This window comes from Petaurus breviceps, unplaced genomic scaffold (genome assembly GCF_028583685.1).
Source record: "Petaurus breviceps papuanus isolate PSGF00001 unplaced genomic scaffold, PetGlider_PUasm1.0 90887, whole genome shotgun sequence".
In the NCBI taxonomy this organism is placed as follows: domain Eukaryota; kingdom Metazoa; phylum Chordata; class Mammalia; order Diprotodontia; family Petauridae; genus Petaurus; species Petaurus breviceps.
The window spans coordinates 1,432,357-1,454,966 of record NW_027187370.1 but is presented as its reverse complement, the minus strand read 5'-3'; the positions used below and the strand labels follow the sequence as shown (position 1 = coordinate 1,454,966).

Here is a 22,610-nt window from a genome sequence, read left to right as displayed (position 1 = left end):
TTAACTCAGTACCTTTATTGAATTCCTACAGTGTACAAAAGAACAACGAGAAATACATAGATGAATATCAAGTCCCTACCTGCAAGTGGTTTACAAAAAAACAGGGGAGGTTAAATATCTACCCAGATGATGACATTATTAGGAAGTATAAAATAAATGCTTCAAGAGAGACTATAGGAATTCAGAAACAGAGAGGGAACATTTCTGGGTGGTATGATGAGGGAAAATTTCTTGGAGAAGGTGGTATTTAAAGTGAGTGATAGGGAAAAATTCCAGATGGAGCTAAAAGCATGGAAGGGGAGAGACCCCCATAGAAAACTTTTTTTTAAATGCCATCTCCCTTTCCCCGATATTGGCCATTTGTAACGTCCAAGGTTGCCTTAAAGTAAAAAAAAAAATCTATTTAGGTCTAAAACACTTACAGAAGAATGATCATTTTTAGTCATTTTGCTTAAAGACCAAGTCCAGGCACCAAACTTCTCAAGACCATGGAGGGGAACACAGAATTTTGAAATGGACAAAGAGACAGAAGTTTTAGAGAGCCCATACCAGGACTTTGTGTTCTCTCAAAGCATGTAGGACACAAGCTCAGTATACTAGGGCATTGTTTAGAGGTTGTAGGGGTTCAGATGGCTACTATTGCTATTAGCTCTTTACCCTCCCAGGAAACTGAGGAGAGTCCCTTTCAGTAACCCCAGAGAATGGACATTTTTGCTTTTCTTTCCAAGGGACAACTTTTTCTCTCAAACTGGAAAAGAAGTTTGAAAAGAGGAGAAATAGGGGCGGCCAGGTAGCACAGCGAGTAAGAGCACTGGCTCCAGTGTTGGGATGACCTGGATCGAATCCCGGGCTCAGATACTCAGCACCACACCCAGAAATAACTGGCCATGTAACCTTGAGCAAGTTACTTAATCCAAATTGCTTTAAAAAAAAAAAAGTAAAGAGGAGAAATATTAGGGTTGCTATAATACCACAGTTGTAAATATTGTGGTTGTTTGGCTATAGCTTTAAAGACAATTCCTCCCAGAGCTGTTCCCTTATGAGACCCAATGGTTAACTTGGACATTTCAAACTGGATGTCCTGGGAATGTCTTAAACTCAATATGTCCAAAACAGAGCTAATTATTTGCAGGAGTGTGCCCACACGAGTGATAGACAGGCAGACAGAAAGATACACACACATCCAATGGCTTCCTATCTAAGATCAAATAGAAATTCTTCTGTTGTATTTTAAAGCCCTTCATAAACTCATTTTCCAGCATTATTATACATCATTCCCCTTTCTACTCTCTTTGGGCCAGCCAAAGTGGACCTCTCTGCACCTCATGCATATACTCCATCTCCTGTCTCTGTTACTCAGACAAGTATTTCTTAAGAGCCAATGCAACATTTTTGTTACAATAATTAGCTTATTTTAAGTCTAGGGAAAAATGTAATGGTTTTTAAGATTCACTTGCTTTTCTCCTCTTTGATTTTAGGGAATTTATTTTAGGTGAAAAGTTCTGAGTTCAGTCATAGTTGTTCCACACCTCAAAAAAAAAATTATTTACTTTTAGTTTACAATATTCAATTCCACAATCCTTGAGTTCCTAATTTTCTCCCCCTCATTCTTCCCCCTCACCCCCCATAGTGGCATGCAATCCAATATAGGTTCTACAAACACCTTCACATTACACATTAGTCAAGTTGTAAAGAATTATAACCAATGGAGTAAACAATGAGAAAGGAACAAAACAAAACAAAATACAAAAAAGAGGGAGTAAGTAGTTTGCTTCAATCTGCATTCAGACTCTGTAGTTCTTTCTCTGGATGTGGATGTCCCTTTCCATCATGAGTCTTTTGGAGTTGTCTTATAACCTTGAATTGCTGAGAGGAACCCAGTCTATCAAAGTTAGTCACACAGTTACAATATGTCTGTAATTGTGTACAAAGTTCTCCTGGTTCTGCTCGCCTCACTCAGCATCAGTTTATATAAGTCTCTCCAGGTTAATATAAAGAACTCTGCTCCTCATTTCTTATAGCACAATAGTATTCAATGACATTCATATACCACAACTTGTTTAGCCATTCCCCAATTGATGGGCATCTTCCTGATTTCCAATACTTTGGCACCACAAAAAGAGCTGCTATAAATATTTTTGTACATATGGGTCCTTTTCCCACTTCTCTGATCTCTTTGGGATCACAGTCCTAGAATTAATATTGCTGGGTCAAAGGGTATGCACCTTTTTATAGTCCTTTGGGCATCATTCCAAAATATTCTCCAGAATGATTGGATCAGTTCACAACTCCACCAACAATGCATTAGTGTTCTATTTTTTCCACATCTTCTCCAGCAATTTATCATTTTCCTGTTTTGTCATGTTAGCCAATCTGACAGGTGAAATGTGGTACCTCAGATTTGTTTTGATTTGCATATGTCTAATCAATAGTGATTTAGAGCATTTTTTCATATTCTTATAGATATCTTTAATTTCTTCCTCTGAAAACTGCCTGTTCATATCCTTTGACCATTTATCAATTGGGAAATGACTTGTATTCTCATAAATTCGACTCAGTCCTCTGTATATTTTAGAAATGAGGCCTTTTGTGGGTGGCTAGGTGGTGCAGTGAATAGAGCACCGGCCCTGGAGTCAGGAGGACCTGGGTTCGGATCCGGCCTCAGACACTTAACACAAAAACTAGCCATGTGACCTTGGGCAAGTCACTTAATCCTAATTGCCCTCCAAAAAAAAAAAAGAAAAAGAAATGAGGCCTTTATCAGAGATACTGGTTGTAAAAATTCTTTCCCAGTTTTCCACTTCCCTACTAATCTTGGTTACATTGGCTTTATATGTACAAAAACTTTTCAGTTCAATATAATCAAAGTATCCGTTTTGCATTTCATAATACTTTCTATCTCTTCTTTGGTCATAAATTCTTCCCTTCTCTATAAATCTGACAGGTAAACTATTTCTTGCTCTCCCAGATTGCTTACAATATCAGCCTTTATATCTAGATCATGTATCCATTTAGACTTTATTTTGGTATATGGTATAAGATATTGGTCTATGCCCAGTTTCTGCCATACTATTTTCCAGTTTTCCCAGCAGTTTTTGTCAAATAGTGAGTTCTTATTCCAGAAACTGGAGTCTTTGGATTTATCAAACAGTAAATTACTATAGTCATTGACTACTGCTGCACCTCCAATTTTGAAATTTCCTAACACTTATGCAGAGGTTGGATTCTCTGCAGACCCCCCCCCCCCCCCGCCACACACATAATTAGCCCCTGGTCTCTTTGTAGAAGGGGCAAAATTTGTTTTACAGGAAACATAGGTAATGCAACAGCAGAATTATAGTGACTGTGGATACACAAACATTTATAAGGAAGCTGAGGAAAAAGCAGACTTTTTCTTGGGACTTCTCTCAACCTTGGTCCTCTTCTCTGAAAATTCCTTTACAGCCAATGACTTTCCTTTCCTTGCCACAACTCATTCTTCCCTTTGCTTCTCAAAAGAGTGCTGGAAATGCCATACTTGCCCTAACTTTTCACATCCAGACATTTAGAATATCTTCCTCTAATCCTGAGATAGATGCTTCCTTTTTTTTTTTTTAAGCAATCGGGGTTAAGTAACTTGCTCAAGGTTACCCAGCCAGGTGTTTCTGGGTGGGTGCTAAGTGTCTGAGCCCAGATTCAATCCCCAGGTCATCCCGACACTGGAGCCAGTGCTCTTACTCGCTGTGCTACCTGGCTGCCCCTAGATGCTTCCTCTTATATAAATTGTGTAGAGAATGCCCTAGTATCTCACATATTGACTTTGATTGATTCATGGAGGTGTACAGGCCCTATTTGCATTCGGTTATGATGTTTGATTCAATCAAAAAATGTTCATGCCTAGTTCGGTGTAAGGGTTATGGGATTTAAAGATCTCCCATGCCCCATGGACGTGCTGACATAGCAGAGCAAGAGAAAGTGAAAAGCCGAGCTAACGGTCCTGCGGTTGGCAGTTGGCGGCGGTTGCCTTTTTTTTTTTTTTTTTAGTTAGGACCCCTGCTGAGCACTACCAGGGGCTGGAGCTGCTGGGAGCAGGACTTTCTGCTAAGGACTCCTGCTGAGGACTGCCAGGGGCCGGAGCTGCTGGGAGCACACTTCCAGGATGCTGGGTGGTTGCTGTGAGTGGGGAGAGGAGGACCTTTGCCTGAGGTAGCCTGTTCTGTTTTAAAGGCTTGAAAATGTGGGTGCTTTCTACTTTATCTACCTGTGCCAATGTCATAACTACTCTGATGGCTTTCACTTTCTGGTTTTGGGACTCAGTCTTTTGGTATCTTAATAAATTTTCTAGTTTATTTCCCCAAATGGCAAACCTGACGTATTTTGTGATGGATAATTATATCAGCATATTTGTAATCTCTATAGGCATTGTGAATATGGCATTGCTGATACATTCGGTCAGTCAATAAACATTTATAAAGTGTCTATTATGTGCCAGACATTGTACTAAGTGATAGGGATGCAAAGAAAGTCAGAAGGCAGTCCCTGATTTCAAGAAGCTCACAATCTGTTGGGAGGGAGACAATATGCAAACAACTATGTATAAATAGTTGGAAATAATAAATATTTTTATTATTTATAAAATAATACTTTGGAAATAATAAATGAAGGGAGGCACTAGCTAGTTAAAGCATTAAAGTTAAAATGAGGTGATTTCAATCTAAGCTTTATATATGGCACTGGAAATATGCAGAAAGGTAGGAAAATAAAAGTCTTCCCTCAAAGATCATAAATTCCAGTTGGGGAGATAACACTTATATTTGCACTAGCAAACTGTACATTTGTACTAGCCAACCCCCACTCATGGAATGTAGTCTCTACCTCTGCTTCATAGAATTCCTTACTTTCTTTCATGACTCAGCTCAAGTATCACTTTTACACAAAGCCTTTCCTGATCCCCCAAATGCTAGGGCCCTCCCTTTTTACTATATCATTCATTCAAATACACAAATATGTATATGTCATGTACACATATATGTATAGGTATATACATGTATACACACACACACACATATAGTCTCCCTGACAGAATGTAAGCTCCTTGAGAGTAGGGATTATTTAATTTTTTTTTTGTATTTCTATTTGTTGTACCTAGCACAGGGCCTGCCAACTAACCCTTAATAAATGCAACATTGATTGAAGAACTCAATTTCTTTTTTGGGGGGGGGTCAAGATTCTCTTTGGAGTTTCTCCTTTTAAGAGAGTATGAGGTGGTAAAGCAATGGTTATACCCTTAAATACCACCAGGCAAATGATTTTTCCACTTGGGTGTCAACACAGGGTGATGAGCCCCCTCTTCTCCTGGACCACAGAATTATGTCTCACTTTGCAGAGCTGGAAGCCTGGAAACTTTCTTTGGCATTCCCAGAGTCCTGTATCCAACGTCCTGTTGCTTGGTTTCCCCTTCTCTTGGATCAACATCTTTTTCCCAATGTGACTATAACCATGTTCTCTTTCTTACCCTGTCCCCCCTCCTTCAATTATTTTTGTCCCAGCTTGAAAGATCTCTAGTTGTGGCTTCAGAGAATAAGATTTTCTTCAATTATAAAATGGGGGAAAATATTTCTACCTTACAGGGTTTTTATAAGGAAAGCGCTTTGTTAATCTCAAAGTACATGAAACAGTGAGCACTGTTTTAATGACATTGCAGATTTGTCCCTAAACTGTGTGTATTCCCTAGTTGGAAACTGTACCATCAGCCTCATTTCTGTTAGTCTTCAAAGAGACAAAGTGAAGGCATGTTCAGATTGTACACGTTAAGTCCACTAGGTGTCACTACTACTGTTCTCATTAAAGAAACTTTTGTCATCTGACTTTGGGGGATATTGCAGTAAAGGAGAGGGGGGTAGGAGATTGATGGGGAAACAGAGTAATGGATTCTTGGAGGAGCTCATTTCCCAAACTGATGCTACGAGTTTAAGTATCATCAAAAGGAAATTAAATTACTAACTGCTGGTTTTTCTTTCTTTGATTTTTTTTTCCTTTTAAATCCCTCAAGATAAAGGAGTTTGGTGGAGGGGGGTTGAAACAATTTCTGAAGGCCTGTACTTTGCCAGGATGATAAGCAACTTTCTCTCTCTCTCTCTCTCTCTCTCTTCTCTCCCCCCCCCTCCCCCCCAGGCATCAATCCCAGGCCTTCCGGTTTTACTGGGGGGAAAAAAAGAACTTTTTAAAAAACGCCTGGAGGTGCCCTAAAATAAATAAATAAAATTAGTAACTAAATGTAGCCTATCAAGTAAAGATGAAATCTTAAGAAATGTGCTTATACTCAGACTCCTGGTCTACCTTCCATACTGACCCTACCTTCCTTTCTACCTAGCTGTATTCAATTTAACATGTGTTTACTGGCTTTCAGTCTGATTCAAATTGTGCTTCTAGGAACCATCCAGGTATCCTTCTGATACCATAAACACTGATAAGGCCCCATATGGCATCTCTATGTTCCGGTTCCAACATCTGAAGGAGAAGGAAGACATGTGGAGGGAACAAAGAAGGGAGGAGGCTAGAGTTTCAGTAGACTTTTATTTGATCTTGAGAAGAAAAAGCCTAATGGGGAATTGCAATATATTCTGAAAGGCTGACCTGGTGGTGTCAGGTACTGATGAGGTATGGGCTCTGGGAGTCCCCCCCTCTCCCCAGCTGTCCTTGAGTCTTTGTGGTACAGGCTTTGGGAACCTCCCTTGGACTCTTGATTAAATTGTCTCATTTGATGAGGCATTTGCATGAGGCAATAAGCCTTACATTGTGGCTGAGCCCAAGCCTTTGTTACTAGACTTCCCATCCTTGAGCCTATCAAAGTGTCAATCCATCCCAGAACTGGCCTAGCCCACCATTGTCTGTGGTCTTCAGGTGGCCTCCAGTGACTTCCCACCCTTAATCACTCATTGACCTCATTAACTCCTCCTGAAGACCCTCCCCAAACTCCTCCTCTAGAACACCCCTAGATTCCTCCCACAACCTTCTGTATATAAGACCTCATCTTGTCTCCATGAGTGTGAAAGCACCATAGAATAGTAAGAGCACCATAGAATGACCTAGCACAGGCTTACTCTGTGTCCAATGCAAGCAAATTTTTAATAAACTTTTCTTTGGCTGAGAAGACTTGAGTCAAATTCATTCGACAGGACCTGGCATGTTGGTATTTTGGGGTCTCCAGAGCAACCCTAACCTTCTTTATGGGTAACCTCAGTACCACTCAGGTCAGAGCAAGCAGATCAAGGTTTAAAGGGCTACAGTAAGAGAGATGATGGATAAATCTGTAAGAAAGGACTTCCTGAGAGCATGGTGTGGGAAAGATTGGAATTCCTAAAATAGTGCAACTAGTTGAGAAATAAGGAAATGTTCTGAGCTAAGTTAGGGCAGCTAAGTGGATCAGTAGATAGAGTGCCCAGTCCAGGAGTCAGGAATACTCCACTTTCTGAGTTAAAATCTGGCCTCAGACACTATCTGACCCTAGGCAAGTTACTCAACCCTGTTTGCCTCAGTTTCTTCATCTGTAAAATGAGAAGTGTCAGACATGACTGAAATGACTGAACAACTAAATCTGAGCTGAGTTCTTTAATCCCACTCTTCAATCAGAGGGTTAGGGGGTAATGATGAAGTAGGATACCCAGGTTGATGGGATCTTGTAGGATGATAAGATTTTCCCAATAATGAGCTTTCTGGAGTGTTGAAGTTTGAAAGTAGATGAGAAATGAGGAGGATTCAAGAAATCTTCTTGGGTTCAAGATTATCAACCGAGTAAGTACAGGTTGAGGAAAGTGTAGTTAGATAACAATTTATATACAAAAAAATTTGAGAGATATAAAGAACTAGCTCAGTATGAATCCATTATGTGATATGGCAGTAAAAACCAACCCCTCCCCCCCCCCCAAAAAAACAAACAACAACAAATCAAACCAAAACAACAACAAATCAAACCACACAACCAATTAATACAATATTAGGCTGCATTGAGAACCTGGATACGTATCCAGGCTATATATCCAAAATGAGAAAGATGGTGAGACTTATATTCAACTCTGCTCAGACAGCATCTTGAATACTGTGCTCAGGTCTGAATGGGCTCCATATCTTACAAAGGATGTTGACAAAATGGACAGTCCAGAAGTCAACCAGGAAGGGGAGAGGACTGGAAACTATGCTACACAAGATTAGCTGAAGGAGGTGAAGATGTTTTATTTGAAGAGAATGCTTGGGGCAGGGGTGGTATGTGTGTGTGTGCCTGCATGAATGATATGATAACTATCTCCAAGTATTTGTAAAGAGCTGTCATGTGGAAGAGAGGCATCAGAGGCATCAGTCAGAAGATCTGGATTCATGTCCTGCTTCTGACACATACTGACACTGTCAGATTTAGCTAGAATTTAAGTTACTTAATTTCTCAGTGCCCTAGGCAATTATTTAAGACTATAAACTACAGAAAAAAAAAACCAAAACCAGTTGCCTTGTAGAGGGAGTTTAGGTTCCAGGGTCTGGCATATAATAGGTTCTTTGTAAGTGTTGATTGCTTGATTGATTGTTCCCTACACGTCTGGATAAAAAAAAGGAATAATTAAGGAGAAGAGGGGTTACACTTAATCTGTATGATTCCATAGGTAGAACATAAAGCAATGGGTGGAAGATTTAGATTGAAAGTTAGGAAAAACTTTACAACAAGCGAACAATCTTCAAAAGTGGAATGGGCTGCCTAGAAAGAGTAGGTTTCCCTTTGCTGGAAGCCTTCGGGCCGAGGCTGGATGACCCCTTGTTGAGGATATTGTAGCAAGGATTCTTGCTCAGGTATGAGCTGGGCTGCATGGCCTCTGGGTTTCCTCCCAAATAAGAGTTTCTCTGATTCTCTGGAACATCGTGAACCTGGCAGGAGCCATCATCCCTGTCGTCATGACAACAGGAGCTTGGCCATAAGGTGTCTGCAGGGTTATACCGGGACCCAGTTCTCTTTTACTCTTTTGTTGGCTGGAGTTGGCTGGGGTGAGAGGGTGGAGGAGAGGACGGTGTGAAAGAGGGAAGGGGATCCTCACACACGGTCCTTTTTCCGCTCCCACTTCCTCTTCTGCAGGGAGGGCGACCTCCCCAACATGGAGGCCGCGTCCCTTCCATTTTCGTCATTCCGCAAGGAGGCGTGGCCTCTGTGGAAGCGTATGCCCTCAATACCCCTCGACTCCACTCCTTCCTCTTTCCTTTCCCAACTCCATTTTGTTCGCGGACGCTGTGGACGGTGGGAGTGGATCCATTTCCGGGTTGGCAAAAGGGGCGGTGGCGGCGAGAAAGGGTGAGAGAGCGAGAGAGCGCGCGAGAGAACTGGGAGCTGAGAGGACCGGACGAGGCCGGAGCGGTAGTAGAGGCGGAGGCGGAGGAGAGAAGTCAAGAGGTTCTCGGAGCGGCGGCTTGAGTACGAAGGGGCCAGGGCAGTCGGGCCCCGGAACTTAGGTGACCCTCGGAGCTGGGGGTGGGGGAAAAGGGGAGGGTCGTGGGGGAGGGGCTTGAGGCGAGACGGGGTGGGGGCGGGGCCTGAAGAGTCCCGAGGGCTGGGTGGGGGTAGGGCTGGGAGAGTGAGGATCGGTGTGTGGGGGGCTGGTAGGGAGCCGAGAGGTTGGGGGGGAGGAGGTGGCCTGAGGGCGGGGTGATGGGGTAGGGAAGAGGGAACTAAGCTGGACGATTGGGGAGTTCTCTCTCCTCCCCCTCCCTCTTTACAAATACTTCCCCCACCCCCCTTCAGGGGGTCTAGGGAGTCTGTGCCAAGTGACATCCCACAGGGCGGCTAGGAGACACTGTTTGGGGGCGAAAGTTGTCAGTTTGGAGGGAGGGCAGTGGGGAGGTTGCTGGAAGGGGTGTTGGGGAGAGGGGGAGCGGGGTAGGGGGCGGCGATCTGCCTTGAGGTTAAGGTTGATGTATTTGTTAATGAAGGCAGATGAAGTTGGGGCATGATGTGGAGTGAGGGGAATTGGAAAGGGTAGGAAGAACAGCAGAACCCGGAGGGTCAGCTTAGCCCGCCTGTCCACTAATATTAATATAGTAATGTACTGTTAGGCCGTCAGCTTGTAAGCACTTACTGCCAAGAGAAAGGTTAAAAACAAACAAAAACCAGTGGTTTCTGCCCTCCTGGAGCTTATATTATAATGGAGGTAGCCTGCAAGTAACTGTGCATATAGGATATATAGAGTGCAAATGAAATGTCATCTTGGAGGGAAGGCACTGGAAGTGGGATTTGAGCAGAGTATTGAAGGTAGCCAGGGGAAGCTAGGAAGCAAAACTAAGGCGGGAGAGCATTTCCAGGCGGGGTGTGTATGTAGGAGGGGAGTGAGGTCGGGCTGTGCACTGTTGTTGTGAGATGGCCAGTCCTGTGTGAGGAATAACAAATAGGCCTGTTGTAGCTGGATTGTAGAGTTCCTGGAGAGGATTCAATTGTAAGGTAGAAAGGGGCACTGTGTGAAGGGATAGGGATACGAAGAAAGTCAAAGGCAAAGCCATTCCTTTAAGGAGCTTACAATTCTATTGGGGGAGGCAACAGTAAATTAACTGGGCATAGTGTGTGTGTGTGTGCGTGTGCGGCTATATATCTGCATGTGTATATGTATATATGCATACACACATGTTTGTATGTGTAGATTATGTATATGTATATATGTATATAATGTATAGAGTATATGTATGTGTATGTGTATGTAAAGAGTAGATGAGAGATGACCTTACACTGTGAGGATTAGTATGAATCTAATACTTATATAGAAGTTTAAGTGTTTTGTCTCACTTGAGCTTCATAATACCAACTTTATGAGGTTGGTCCTACAAGTATTAGCCCCATTTTACAGTTATGAAAAATAAAACTCAAAAGAGATTAAATAAATTTATATATATGTTTGCCCAGTAGGTAAACTCAGGGCAAGAACTGTTTTATTTTTGTCTTTTTATCTCTGGTGCCTGCGTTGCCTGGTACTTATGTATTAAGTTGGCACTTAATAAATAGCTAGTTGATTTGTCCTTATAAACATAGCTAGTGAAATGTCAGAGGTGGCATTTCTGCTGAGTTCTCCTAATACATCCCTCTAAACAACTTAAAAAGGTATGTTAAACTGACTTCTGAGACTCAGAAGCTCTGCCAGCCATAACTCAGATCTGAGAGGAAACTAAGGTGTGTTCCTGAGGTGTTCCTCCCTTACTTGTGTCCAGACTGCTGTTTGGCATTCTGAATATCAAGGGTTTGGGGAATACCTGTTTTTGGAGGCCCACAAAAGGGTTCAATGGGTTTCCAGAATAGTTTCAAGCTAGGTTGAGGCAAGGCATGGAACTTCTAGTATTTCAGATTCTTCTATAGGGCCCTTTCTTCATCCTGGCTCTGAGATATTTAGGACATTAATTGGATTGCTCCAGGAGACAGACTGGATCATGATAAAGCTGTAGCATGAATCAAACTTTCTCCAACCCTTCTTTCCATTCATGCTCCTTCATATCCTAGGGGAGAATCTGTTGGTGTGGTCTGAAGCATATGTGTATTTTTTTTTAACTTACTAGTTTTAGTGTCCAGTGTGCCAATTTTGGTGTTATTGATGTTGGTTGGCATTAGGCAGCATTGTCAGCAGTGGTACTTTAGGACAATTAAGTTCAGCTGATGATTTGGCCAGAGGAGGGTGCACTGAATTCTTTACACTGTTTAGCCATCAGAAAGTCTTGCTTGCTCTTAGCATTTTAAAACATTTTAACATTTATAGTTGTCTAATGATTTCCTCTTGACTTCTTTGGGAGACCATTAAGGAAAAATGTTTTTGAGATATTGGGCCTGTTGTCCAGAAGTAAAAAAATTGGCATAAATGCATTCTGATGGGTTTTATGGTACCCTGTGGACAATTTTGACTTGATTTTTCTCCTTTAGAAACTTTGACTTCCTAACTTTTCTTTTGTCTCTACCTAGTTGAGTACTGTCCCATTAGTGAGCCTTAGAAGATATGTTCCTGAAAGCCATCTCTGCCCTTGAGGATACTTATTTTATTTTTTGTGTAATATCAGAGCATTGTTTACCTCGGTGGTTATCTGGCACTGATGAAGAATAGGATGCCCATGTAAAGACCCAGAACAATGAAATTATCAAGATAGTTTAAAGAACAGAATTTATGTGTATTGGGAGGGAAAATGTGACACTGTCATTCTCAACTTCCAGGAGACTGTATGCTCATTGCTTAAGTCAGCCTTCCTTCCTCTGTATTTGCTTGAATATTCCTCATGAGCTAGCCCATGGAGGCAAGATGGACTGTTTTTTAATTTTCCTTTTGTTTTTTCCTTTGTGTTTGGTTGACAGAGTGACCTGGTGCATTTGGGGGTCTATTTTCCTAGCGTTCTGAAGCCATCCCGAACTTGATGGGCTGGAGGTTCTAGGTGTTTCAGCAGTCCCAGACTTCACTGATGACCCCCTGGTGAACTGGAGGTTATGAAGAGAGGACACGGTTATTCAGAGGTAAAATCAGTTCTGCTTTTTCATTTCACCTGTAGCTAATCTTTTTCTTCTCTTTGTCAAGAACAAGCTCTGACAGAGTGAATTCACCTTATTCCCTGTCACATTTCCCTGTTTCTCTGCTGAGGAGGAACAGCTGTGGCAGCAAATTACATGGTAGTGGCCTTCTGTATTTTAGTCTCCTGGGGACACCTCTGTGACTTGGTTTGATAGCACAAGGCTGAAAAGAACCTTGACTACCCCAAATGGGGATGGAAACAGAAGCTGAGCTGGTTTCCCTTGGTTTAGAGAATGGGTGTTGTCAAAGGAAAGAATAGCTGTTACATGCAAGCAGAGACCTCAAAGCAGGGCCTAACAGTTTGGCACAATGCATCCCTTGACCAAATAATTTCTTTTCATCTCCTGTCATGACTGGTGATCTCCTCAAAGTAGGCTCTTGTTGCTGCTGTTCTTCACACAGCTTCTCAGCAGAACTTGGCTGCCTTTAGATGGGTGGACTGCCTGGCTTTTGAAGGGGTGCCTGGAACTGGGGAGAGGGGGAGTTGATGTCAGAAGTAAGACTTGTTGGCAGCTCTGAGAACTGCTTTGAAGGGAGTCAGTGTCCTATCCTAAGATCTTTGACTTCTTTCCTAAAAGTTGACCTTATTTATCTAAGGGCTTAAGTACAGATTGATTATCTTGAACTTAGTAGAGAAGTGTTTTGGAAGAAGCCTGGCAGAAGTTGTGTTTTACTTCCTAATTTTGGAGCTGTTTTGAGTGATCACAAGTTCCAGTTACACTTCTGAGATTTTAGAAAAAGTGATATTGGAAAAAACATTATTCTAGAAAACCAGAGTTAATACGAAAAAAATCAGGTGGGGGAAGTACATTTGTTATTCTTGGTGTGGAAGTTATACATCTACCAGTGTTTAGGATTTGTGTGCAAGATTGGCAAATTGTAAAACAAAAATTGTAAAAAAAAAAAGTTGGCTTCTCCTTTGTCATTTATATAGGGACATACATCTAAGCAAAAAGATTGAACAGGTGAAATATAACACTCTTGTTCCATTTAACTTTCCCCCCCTCCTTTTTTTTTGGAAGGGCAATTGGGGTTAAGTGACTTGCCCAAGGTCACATGGTATTAAATGTCTGAGGCCAGATTTGAACTCAGGTCCTCCTGACTCCAGGGCTGGTGCTCTATTCACTGAGCCACCTAACTGCCCCATTCAACTTTCTTTTTCTGTGTAAAATTAAAGAAGATTCCTAAAGGTGCTGGAGTGATTCTATCAAAAATGTAATTTCTTGGAGTCTTAAATTTTAGTAATTTCTGATGGTGAGGTCTTTACTCGTTGTATAATTGTTAGCTTAGTATAATTAAAGCTTAGCTCAAATATCTCCTGTTCTTCTGAATCTGGAGTGACTTGCTACCTTCTTTCTCCCTCTTCAGAATCTGAGGTTCTACTGAAAACTCAGACTTTAGGAAGATGCATATATTCACTGAAGTTAATGAGTTAGTAAGTTGATTTGTAAAACAGCATATTATTTCTGTTCTCTTGCCCAAAGAATATTTTGAATGTCTTGTGTTTGATAAATCTACATAACTAAGGAACATATTTGGATTTTCTGTAATACTGGTCAGTTTGCAGTAACCTATTCATAAAGCTGGCTGGGTATTTTTGTCAGTTTCTTCAGAAAATGTCATATCCTATCAGGGTACAAATTAAGTCCCTTTGAATTTTGGGGATATCCAATAAAAAGTCACTGTTTTCATCCTTTTTGCAATAACAGTTCAGTATACAAATTTGTTAGCCTATTTCCTGTCTTTGTAGCAATGGCTAAGTCTAGCTCACTTAATGTGAAGCAGAGCCTCGGTTTCTCAGATTGAAGTAGTTCATTTATTTTTTTAAATTAATTTTTAGTTTTCAACATTCACTTTTAAAAGATTTTGAGTTCTAAATTTTTTTCCCTTCCACCCCCTCACCCCTTCCCCAGATGGCATACAATCTGATATAGGCTATACATGTACAATCGTATTAAACATTTCCACATTAGTCATGTTGTGAAAAAAGAATTGGAACAAAAGGAAAAAAACTACAAGAAAGAAAAAAAAAGAGAAAATAGTATGCTTTGATCTGCATTTGGACTACATAGTTTTTCTTTCTCTTGATATGGAATAGCATTTTCCATCACGAGGAAAAAACAGTCACTTTTTCTTGGGATCTGAGGACTGCTAATTTGTCATATCCTGCTGGTTAAGGAACAGAAAATCTGTTTGCTTCTAGGGAATATTCATTGTTTATTTGTATTCCTTATGAGGCTAGTAAGAGAGCAAAGATGTTCATGTTATGAATTGGTGGATATAGTATTTTATCATAGGCCAAGTGTCTAGTAATACATATTTAAACTACATGTTGGACATGTAAAAGATTGAGCAGGCAACTCAAAGAACATTATTATTCAGAATACATAAAAGCACTTTTTCTGCCTTTTGCTAAGTAACTATCATTGTTTTTCAAAGCCCTGATTTGAATTTTAGGCTTAATTTCCTATCTCTTTTTTTCATTTGTGTCATTTTGCCTTTTTTTCATAATTCAAAGTCTACTGGATTTAGTATTTGTGGTGCTAGTGGCTTCAAGATGTTAGAGAGTAGGAGAACAGATACTTTAACAAGGAAAGGCACAGCTCTTATTTCATTTTTTTGTTCTAACTGGTTTGGGTCTTAATGTTGAGATAATGTCTAACAATCATTCCTTTGTGAAGTTTGAGGCATCTTCCTTTCTCATCAACATATACTGCAGGTTTTGGTTTTTGTTTGGGTCAGGCTTTTTCATAAAGGAGACTTATTATTTTGCATTCAATATCTAACTGACTTTCAGGGGCATTCTAAACTCTGATCTTTGGATATGACAGTGAAAGAAGAAACATTTATTTGGGGGCTTAGGAATCAAGATATTTCTTTTTTTTTTAAAGCAATCAGGGTTAAGTAACTTGCTCAAGGTTACATGGCCAGTTATTTCTGGGTGTGGTGCTGAGTATCTGAGCCCGGATTTGATCCAGGTCATCCCGACACTGGAGCCGGTGCTCTTACTCGCTGAGCCACCTGGCCGCCCCTAAGCAATTGGGGTTAAGTAACTTGCTCAAGGTTACACGGCGAGGTGTTTCTGGGTGGGTGCTAAGTGTCTGAGCCCGGGATTCGATCTCCAGGTCTTCTCAACACTGGAGCCGGTGCTCTTACTCGCTGTGCTACCTGGCCGCCCCAGAATCAAGATATTTCTAGATTGGAATCATAACAGTCCTCTATAAATAATGATTTGGGATTCACCTGCTTCATGACAGCAGTTTTCTACCCAATCAACAAAATTTCTTGAATCCTCTAAAGATATTGGCTATACAATATATAAATTCAAATGAGCACAGTAACCTAGTGTTTGATAAACCTAAAGATCCCAGCTATTGGGGCATGACCTTACTATTTGACAAAAACTGCTGGGAAAACTAGAAGATAGTCTGGTAAGAATTAGGTGTAGACCAACTTCTTACAGAATACCAAGATAAACTCAAAATGGGTGTATCAGTTAGACATAAAGGGTGAGAGAAGCAAATTAGGGGAATGTGAAAGACCAAAGTGTCAGATCTATGAATAGGGGAAGAATTTATGACCAAACAAGAGATAGGTTCTTGAGAGGTAAAATGAAGAATTTTTATTACACACACACACAAAAAAAGTTTTGCACAAATAAAGCCAATGTAGCCAAAATTAGAAGAAAATTGGGAAACTGGGAAATTTTTTTTCTTTTTTTGTCTTTATTAATTTGCTTACTTTTAGTTTACAAGATTCATTACCACAATTCCTTGAGTTTCAAATTTTCTCTCCCACGCTCCTCCGTCACCCACCCCCATGGCGGCATGCAATCAAGTATAGTATCTGCAAATACTTTCACATTAGGCATTAGTCAGGTTATAAAGAAGGATTGTAACGGAGGAATGAAGAATAGGAAAGGGGAAACAAAACCAAACAAACGAAAAAGGGCAGGTAGTTTGCTTCTCTGGGTTCAATCTCAGTTCTTCCTCTGAATGTAAACATCTCTCTCCATCATGAGTCTTTTGGAATTGACTTATGACTCTGGATTGCTGAGAAGAGTCCAGTTTATCAAAGTTGGTCATCACACATACATAGTGTCTGTAATTGTGTACAAATTCCTCCTGGCTCTACTCTTCTCACTCAGCATCAGTTCGTATAAGCCTCTCCAGGTAAATATGAAGTCCATTTGCTCCTCATTTCTTATTGCACAATAGTATTCTATAACATGCATATACCACAACTTGTTAAGCCATTCCCCAATTGATGGGCACCCCCTTAATTTCTAATTCTTTGCTACCACAAAAAGAGCTGCTATAAATATTTTTGTTCATACGGGTCTGTTTCCCACTTCTGTGATCTCTTTGGGATACAACCCTAGAAGTGGTATTGCTGGGTCAAAGGGTATGAAATTATTTATAGCCCTTTGGGCATAATTCCAGATTGCTTTCCAGAATGGTTGGACCAGTTCACAACCCCATCAGCAATGCATTAGTGTTCCAATTTGTCCACATCCTCTCCAGCATTCGTCATTTTCCTCTTTTGTCATCTTAGCCAATCTGACTAGTGAGATGTGGTACCTCAGAGTTGTTTTGATTTGCATTTCTCTAATCAATAGTTATTTAGAGCATTTTTTCATATGCTTATAAATATCTTTAATTTCTTCCTCTGTAAACTGCCTGTTCATATCCTTTGACCATTTATCAATTGGGGAATGACTTATATTCTTACAGATTTGACTCAATTCTCTTGATATTTTTGAAATGAGTCCTTTATCAGTGATATAGGGAATTTTCCACTTCCCTCTTAATCCTGGTTACATTGGCTTTGTACAGAAGCTTTTCAATTTAATGTAATCAAAATTATCCATATTGCATTTTATAATGCTCTCTGATCCTTGTTTGGTCATAAAGTCTTCCCCTCTCCATAAATCATACAGGTAAACTATTCCTTGCTTTCCCAGATTGCTTAGAGTATCAGCCTTTATACCTAGATCATGCACCCATTTAGACTTGATTTTGGTATATGTTGTTAGATAATGGTCTATGCCCAGTTTCTGCCATACTATATTCCAGTTTTCCCAGCAGTTTTTGTCAAATAGTGAGTTCTTATCCCCAAAACTGGGGTCTTTGGGTTTATCAAACAGTAGATCACTATAGTCATTGACTGCTGAGTCTCGTGTACCCAGTCTATTCCATTGATCCACTACTCTATGTACCAAGTAGTTTTTATGACTGCTGCTTTATAGTACAGATTAAAATCTGGTATAGCTAGTCCACCATCCCTAGCATTTCTTTTCATTAATTCCCTTGATATTCTGGACCTTTTGTTTTTCCAAATGAATTTTGTTACTAGTTTTTCTAGTTCTATAAGGTAGTTTTTTGGTAAACTGATTGGTATGACACTAAATACATAATTTTATTTAGGTAAAATTATCATTTTTATTATATTAGCTCGACCCAGCCATGAGCAATTGATGTCTTTCCAATTAGTTAGATCTGACTTTATTTGTGTGAAAAGTGTTTTGTAGTTGTGTTCATATAGGTCTTGGGTTTGTTTTGGCAGGTAGATGCCCAAATATTTTATAATGTCTACAGTAACTTTAAATGGGTTTTCTCTTTCTATCTCTTGCTGTTGAATTTCATTAGAAATATACAGGAATGCCGAGGATTTATGTGGGTTTATTTTATATCCTGCAACTTTGTCAAATTTATTTATTGTCTCAAGTAGTTTTTTTTTCTTTTTTTCCATAAAGAAGTTGGGGTTAAGTAACTTGCTCAAGGTTATCTGGCCAGTTATTTCTGGGTGTGGTGCTAAGTATCTGAGCCCGAGATTCGATCCCCAGGTCTTCCCGACACAGGGGCCGGTGCTCTTACTCACTGAGCCACCTGGCTGCTCCCTCAAGTAGTTTTTTACTTGATTCTCTAGGATTCTCTAAGCGTATCATCATATCATCTGCAAAGAGTGATACCTTGGTCTCTTCTTTGCCTAATTTGATTCCTTTGATTTCTTTTTTTTCTCTAATAGCTACTGCTAACATTTCTAGTACCAGATTGAATAAAAGGGACATCTTTGTTTCACCCCTGATCTTATTGGAAATGCTTCTAGCTTTTCCCCATTACATATAGTACTTGTTGATGGCTTTAAATAGATGCTACCTATTATTTTAAGGAAGGCTCCATTTATTCCTATTCTTTCCAGTGTTTTTAATAGGAATGGATGTTGTATTTTGTCAAAAGCCTTTTCTGCATCTATTGAGATAATCATGTGGTTTTTGCTAGTTTTATTGTTGATGTGATCAATTATACTGATGGTTTTCCTAAAATTAAACCATCCTTACATTTCTGGAATAATTCCTACCTGATCAAAGTTCATTATTCTTGTGATAAGTTGCTGTAGTCTTTTTGCTAATATTTTATTTAAAATTTTTGCATCTATATTCATGAGGATTGGTCTATAATTTTCTTTCTCTGTTTTATAACTCTTCCTGATTTAGATATCAGTACCATATTTGTGGCATAAAAAGAATTTGATAGGACTCCACTAATTTTCCTGAATAGTTTGTAGAGTATTGGGATCAATTGTTCTTTAAATGTTTGATAGAATTCACTAGTAAATCCATCTGGCCCTGGAGATTTTTTCCTAGGGAGTTCACTGATGATTTGTTCGATTTCTTTTTCTGAGGTGGGGTTATTTAAGTAATTTACTTCCTCTTCAGTTAATTTGGGCAACCTATTTTTTTGTAAATATTCATCCATTTCACTAAGATTGTCAAATTTATGTGCATACAACTGGGCAAAATAGTTCCTAATTATTGTTTTAATTTTTCATTTTTGATACTCATAATTTGTTTTTCTTTTTTTTTTTTATCATATTGACTAAGGGTCTACCAATTTCATTGGTTTTTTCATAAAACCAGCTCTTAGTTTTATTGATTTATTGATTTGTTTTTTTTGCCATTTGGAGGTTAGGTATTGGGGTTAAGTAACTTGCCCAAGGTTACACAACTAGTTGTTGTGTGGGTGTTAAGTGTCTGAGGCCGGAACTGAACTCGGGTCCTCCTGACTCCGGGGCAAGCACTTTTACTTACTGCACCACCTAGCTGCTCCTTAGTTTTATTTATTCAATAGTTTTCTTAATTTCAATTTTATTAATCTCTCCTTTGGTTTTCAATATTTCTAATTTAGTATTTAATTAAGGATTTTCAATTTGGTTTTTTTTTCTGGCTTTTTCAATTGCATGCCCAATTCATTTACCTCTCTTTTCTCTAATTTATTCATGTATGCACTCAGGGATTGTATCCCACAAGTTTTGGTATGTTGTCTCATTGTCATTCCCTTGAACGAAGTTACTGATTGTTTCTATGGTTTCTTGTTTGACCCACTCATTCTTTAGGATTAAATTGCTTAGTTTCCAATTAGTTTTTAGTCTGTCTTTCCATGGCCCTTTATTGCATATGATTTTTATTGCATCATGATCTGTGAATGATGCATTTATTATTTCTGCCTTTCTGCACTGAATTGTGAGGTTTTCATGTCCTAGTACATGTCAGTTTTTGTGTATGTGCCATGTACTACTGAGAAGAAGGTATATTCCTTTTTATCCTCATTCAGTTTTCTCCAGAGATCTATCATACCTACCCTCTCTAAAATTCTGTTCACCTCCTTAATTTCTTTCTTGTTTATTTTGAGGTTGGATTTATCAAGCTCAGAGAGGGGGAGATTAAGGTTTCCCACTAGTATAGTTTTGCTATCTATTTCTTCCTCTAATTCCCTTACCTTCTCCTCTAGAAATATGGATGCAATACCACTTGGTGCATATATGTTAAGTAATGATATTGCTTCATTCTCGATGGTGCCTTTTAGCAGGATATAGTTTCCTTCCTTATCTCTTTTAATTGTATCAATTTTTACTTTTGCTTTATCTGAGATAAGGATTGCTACCCCTGCTTTTTTTACTTGAGCTGAGGCATGATATATTTTACTCCAGCCTTTTACCTTTACCCTGTGTGTATTCCTCTGTTTCAGATGTGTTTTTTGTAAACAGCATATTGTAGGATTATGATTTTTAATCCATTCTGCTATCCGCCTCCGTTTTATGGGAGAGTTCATTCCATTCATATTCACAGTTATGATTATTATCTATTTCTTTCCCTCCATCCTATTCCCTCCCCTGTTAATGCTTATATTTTTTCTCCCCTTCTCCATTCCCCTCCTTAATAGTTTTCCTTTTGACCACCACCTCCCTCAGTACTCCCTTATCAGACCCCCTCCCTTTTCCTCCCCTTCCCCCTTTCTTCTTCCCTCCCTATTAACCCCTCCCCAATTTCATAGCCCTTTCCCCCTCCTACTACCTGTAGGATATTTTTGTACTTAATGAAGTATGTTATTTCTTCTTCGCACCAAGAGTGACAGGAACAAATCTCATGTGAAGCTCTTCTCCTCCCCTCTTTCCTTCTAATATGATAAGTTTTGCATCTCTTCTCCATAGAGTCTTATGCTTAACTGGTTGTTATCCCCTCCTTGCACCAGACCCAATGAGGGAAAAGCTCATATAATATTCATCTCCCTCCCTTCTTTTTCTCTGCTATATTGTTTTTTGCCTCTTTGTGTGGCATAATTTACCCTTTTCCGCTTCATTCCTCTTCTTCCACTGCAGTCCCTTTGTAGCCCTTAATAAGATTTTTTTAAATTGTCATTTTGTGTATTTTATACTCATACCCTCTGCTTGTCTATAAACAGTTTGCTCTTGTTAAATAACAGGGTGTGTGTATGTGTGTGTTTTCCTTGTTTACCTTTCTATGTCACTCTTGCATCTTATAATTAGAGGTTGAATTTTCCATTGAGCTCTGGCTTTTTCATCAGGATGGTCTGGAAATCTGTTATATCTTTGAATGACCATCTCTTTGCCTAGAAGAATATGCCCAGTCTCGCTGGGTAGGTGATCCTTGCTTGTAACCTGAGCTCTTTTGCCTTGTGGAAAATTGAATTCCAGGGCTTCCTATCTTTCAATGTAGAGGCTGCCAAATCCTGTGCGATCCTCACTGTGGTTCCTTGATATTTGAATTGTTTCTTTCTGGCCACTTGAAGTGTTTTCTCTTTTACCTGGTAGTTCTTGAGTTTGGCCACAACATTTCGAGGACTTTTCAATTTGGTACTCTTTCATTTCAGCAGGTGTCCGGTGGATTCTCTCGATCTCTATTTTACCCTCAGGTTCTAGTATCTCAGGGCAGTTTTCCTTAATGAGCTCTTGGAGAATGTTGTCCAGGCTCATTTTTTCATCATGATTTTCTGGTAGGCCTATGATTCTCAGGTTATCTCTCCTGGATCTGTTTTCTAGGTCAGTTATTTTTCCATTGAGATATTTTACTTCTTTTTCTAATTTTTAATTCTTGTTGTTTTGTTTGACTAATTCTTGGTTCCTTAATAGAGTTGTTTGTTTTAATTTGGTTAATTCTTGCTTTTAGCAAATCATTTTCCTTGGTTAGTTTTTGGAGCTCCTTTTCCATATCATACACTTTTCTTTTTAAGGAGCTGTTTTCTTCATTATAATGTTTTTCTAATTCTGCAATTTTGATTTTAAAAGAATTTTTCATTTTGTCTTCTATCTCTCTCATTTGGTTTTCAAAGTTCCTTTTGAGCTCATCTAGGAGAGCTTTCTGTGCTTGGGACCTATTCCCTGTAGATGTTTCAGCTGTGAGTGTGGAGTCCACATTGTCTCCCTCTGAGTTTGGTTCCTCCCTCTGAGGATAGTAGGACTCCAGAGTCTTTGTAGTCTGCTTTCTACCCACTTTGAAGCAAGGCCCTAGGCCCCCTTCCTCTAGAGTTCCCAAGCCTTTACTGTTGAGGGTTTTGCCCTGGGGCAATAGTTACTATGTTTTCAGGGTCAGAGGGGGGCATTGGAGCAGGCAGGGTTCACTCTGCCAACTTGGTCCTTGGAGGTCCTGATGATGGGGGATTGGCAATAAGTTATACAGGAACTCTGATCCTTGTCATAGACCAGAATGCCATCAATTCAGTCTGGAAAAGAATTCAGTAGGCCCAAGCAGACTTGGAGTCAGAATTGTAAAAG

The 22,610-nt window shown here is 39.7% G+C and overlaps 1 protein-coding gene across 2 annotated transcripts in view; it reads left to right on the top strand.

Moving 5' to 3' along the window:
* Positions 1 to 7,965: 7,965 nt before the first annotated feature.
* Positions 7,966 to 22,610, top strand: part of WIPF2 (WAS/WASL interacting protein family member 2) — an 80,796-nt gene continuing 66,151 nt past the window's right edge. Inside the window, exons 1-2 of one of the 2 annotated variants that reach the window (XM_069074231.1) lie at positions 7,966 to 9,427; positions 12,329 to 12,484. The gene's annotated coding sequence lies outside the window, so the exon portion shown is untranslated. Of the gene's footprint in view, positions 9,466 to 12,328; positions 12,485 to 22,610 lie in introns of both variants that reach the window. The other variant, XM_069074230.1, reaches the window with a different exon arrangement.